This window comes from Hoplias malabaricus, chromosome 17, assembly GCF_029633855.1.
Source record: "Hoplias malabaricus isolate fHopMal1 chromosome 17, fHopMal1.hap1, whole genome shotgun sequence".
Classification (NCBI taxonomy): domain Eukaryota; kingdom Metazoa; phylum Chordata; class Actinopteri; order Characiformes; family Erythrinidae; genus Hoplias; species Hoplias malabaricus.
Window position 1 is genome coordinate 3,644,768 of NC_089816.1, and position 4,077 is coordinate 3,648,844.

The following is a 4,077-nucleotide window of genomic DNA, read 5'->3' on the forward strand; positions in this document are numbered from 1 at the left end:
TCATGCCTTTACTTTAATGGTGGACTGTCAGAGCTCAGTACGCTAGAGCTGGCACATAACTGATAATGGTCCCAGAATCTCTCGCTAAGCAGGGAATTAGATTTTTAGGTTCCGTGACATCATTTAACATCCTCCGGTTCCAGCATTAATAATATAACTGAACAGAGAACATGCAGTAGGCCCTACATGGAGAGAACATGAAGGATGTACATTATGCCCAACATGTAAGGAAAGATATTCAGCCCCAAACTCTCAATCCCCAAACTACATGCTGTGATTCTTCAGCCAAACCCCAAAGGAAACAGCATCTCCAGCTTTAATGTTAATGTTAAAGATTGAAATTCTTAGAGATTCTGAGAATAGAAGATCTCAGCACTCCTGTTCCATCTAAATTCAGTAACACACTCATACACCATGTCTGACTGCTATCAATAGGTTTCATCTGAAATGATCAGACTGGGGTGGCACGGTGGTGCAGCAGGTAGTGTCGCAGTCACACAGCTCCAGGGAGGCTTGTAGGCTATGTTTGAAACATGGCCGCCAGGTTGATGGGTTCGATTCCCGCTCCGGGTGACTGTCTGTGAGGAGTTGGTGTGTTCTCCCTGTGTCTGCGTGGGTTTGCTCCGGGTGACTGTCTGTGAGGAGTGTGATGTGTTCTCCCTGTGTCTGTGTGGGTTTCCTCCGGGTGCTCCGGTTTCCTCCCACGGTCCAAAAACACACGTTGGTAGGTGGACTCCAAAGTATCCGTAGGTGTGTGTGTGTGTTGCCCTGTGAAGGACTGGCGCCCCCTCCAGGGTGTATTCCTGCCTTGTGCCCAATGATTCCAGGTAGGCTCTGGACCCACCGCGACCCTGAATTGGATAAGGGTTACAGATAATGAATGAATGAATGATCAGATTGTGTTTCCAATTAGGTTGCACTATTAGCAGCTGTTATAATGTACACTTTTAAATGTTAATTATTACTGTTAGTCGGTGGTTACAAGGCTTTTATTACACTGACTAATGGTGGCTGGAGAAATATATTCTAGGTGTGGCTCTTTGTGCTACATTGTACATTTGTGCCATCCCACTGCAGTTAACACATACAGCTGAACACCAACACTCTGTGAAAACAATCTTAAATGGCTCTTAAGATGGCTCTTAAATGTGGCTCTTTGTGCTACATTGTACATTTGTGCCATCCCACTGCAGTTAACACATACAGCTGAACACCAACACTCTGTGAAAACAATCTTAAATAGCAGCTGTAATGTACTCAGATATGAGATAATCTCACCATACAAACACACACATATATTCCACCTGAGATGAGAAGTTTGGTGAAGAAACTACAGGATGAGTCATAAGTTGCAGGACACCTTTTATTTCTTTGGTATGCTTCATGACCACCTTCCCTTGATCAAACATGGCGGCCATGTTCCAAACATAGCCTACAAGCCTTCTCACCCATTAATTGCTGGTATATTCAGACAAAAATGGGTCCTGTGACTTTTGACTCACCCTGTACATATATATAATGTGTAGTTTCTTCACCAAAGTTCTTCTCTCAGGTGGATTTTTGAGAAGAGAGAGATCTTGCTGAATGCGGAGGCTGCAGAAATTCTGTGCCTAGGGCTGGACAATATGGCCAAAATGTATATCATGATATATTTCTAAATTTCAGTTGATATAAGTCCGTTAATAATATGATAAACATAAAAGCTACAGAAAAACTGCTCAGAACAAACAAGAAACTGACATCACTGCGAAACATAAGCCTCTTGGCTTTGTCAATATTCATATTTTTAAACTAAAATTGAGTTAAATGACCTGATGGCATTTATAATAATGTATATCGAAAATGTGTTTAAAAATCATATCATGGTTATTGAAACATTTTATATTGTGATAAATATTGATATTGAATTATTGTCCGGCCCTACCTGTGCCCTGATGAATCACCAATAATCCTCAGGTTTTTACTCCACAGCTGACAGACCTTGTTTAATGATTTATGTTGCTATGTGTGTAGTTTCTCTCAGAAATCTTATTTGATTGGCTGTGCTCCTGTCATTCACCCAGGCCAGACAGAAGCAAGAACAGGTTTTTGAGCACCACCACTCTCTATTCAGAAGACTGCAGTGTGATTGGGTAAGGTGTTCTACACCAACTCTTGGGCAAGACTCCTAAAGCTGCCTTAAACTTAACAGTAAATCGCCATGGAAAACAAGTGTGAACCAGGTGCTAGAACTGAACATGCAAGTGCAAAATGTTTATGGAGTTCGCTAGGCAGCATGGTGAATTTTCCTAGTTTCAGTGTTTTCCAGTTCGGCTTTGGATAGGTCCAATTCCCAAGGCAGTGCAAACTGCAAGTTTCTCAGCATCAAGCCAGAGTCCCTATCAGTGGCTCCCACCAAGGCTGTAAGAAACCTAGGTGTCATGGTTGATGACCAGCTGACCTTCGCAGATCACGTTACCGCTGTAGCTTGATTGTGTCGCTTCTCCCTATTCAACATAAGGAAGATTAGGCCGTACCTAACTCAACATACAACACAGCTCCTCGTTCAGACGTTAGTAATCTCCCGTCTAGACTATTGCAACGCCCTCCTGACAGGTCTTCCGGCCTGTGCTGTGAGACCGCTACAGACGATCCAGAATGCTGCAGCACACCTGGTCTTCAACCAGCCTAAAAGAGCACATGTCACGCTCCTATTAGTTGAGCTTTATTGGCTACCCTTAGCTGCTCGCATCAAATTTAAATCACTAATGATGGCCTTCAGAGTATTCACTGGTTCTGCTCCCATCTTCCTCAATAGACTCTTAAAACCATACGCTAGCGCCCGCCCTCTCCGTTCCTCAAAGGAGCGCCAACTAACACGACCAACCCCCCGTACAGGTCAGTCGAGGCTGTTCTCATCTCTGGTACCACGCTGGTGGAACGAGCTTCCAAGCACTATTAGAGCAACAGAAACCCTCTCCGCATTCAAGAAATCCTTGAAAACCCAGCTCTCCTGAGAGTATCTCTTGCACTGAATGTCTTTTTTTTAATGCACTTATTACTTCCTGGCATATTGCACTCAATGTAAGGTGTTTTGTATAAATTGTGCTGTAGTTCGAATGTTAGATCCTCTTTTGTAAGTCGCTTTGGATAAAAGCATCTGCCAAATGCATAAATGTAAATGTAAATGTAATGCAAGTGTCCGGTGGTATAGAATATGTTCATATAAGACTCTCATACTGTCTTCAGAGCTGTACTCCAGTGGTCTTCTCCTATTTCGATAATCCACCTTCTCTCCACTCAAGAAGCCACTACAGGATGCCATTATCTGAGTTTCGTCATCCATGCCCTGTTCTTTCTAAATTGAAAACATAAGAAAAACACTTCTTCCCCCACTCTGCATGTAATCGCTTAAATTTCATTGTGTGCCAAAATATGCTAATGTACTTCACTGTTTGCGTGAAACAATAATAGGGAGAAAAGCAATTTTACCATTAGCCAGAGGAGCGAAATTGCCTGCGTCTGATAAATGAGCTTATCCTTAATCCTAATTGTGTCAAAGAGAGGATTTACTACCTCCCGCCACAAACAAGTGTGGAGGCTTCATATCATAATGTGGATTGCAATTACTCCCACGTGCAAATCAGAGGTTCAACACAACCATGTATATAAATATATAGCTAAACTCCTGATACACTCTTACTCTGTCTGTGTGTGTGTGTGTGTGTGTGTTGCTGTGGGAGATATTATGAGCACTACGCTGCACAGCTTAATGTTATGTGATAATCCATGGTCATGTACTTCCAGTGGCAGTTCATGGCAGCAACGTTTCGGTTGGATTAGTTACAGTATTCTCTGCTGCACTGCTACCTACACATGTTTCTGCTGATGCGAGAAATGCTCCCCCACACTTAATACTCAAGTGTTTGATTAGGTGACATAAGGTCTGCAGCGGACATACGTTTCCCCTCTACATTACAGATAATGATACTTGACACATACTCCCAATTACTGTGAAACTCAACTATTGTAGGGAGGAAGGCAACTGCTTGGTGTAAGGTGAGGGTTTTTACACTCACTGTCCATTTTATCAGCTCC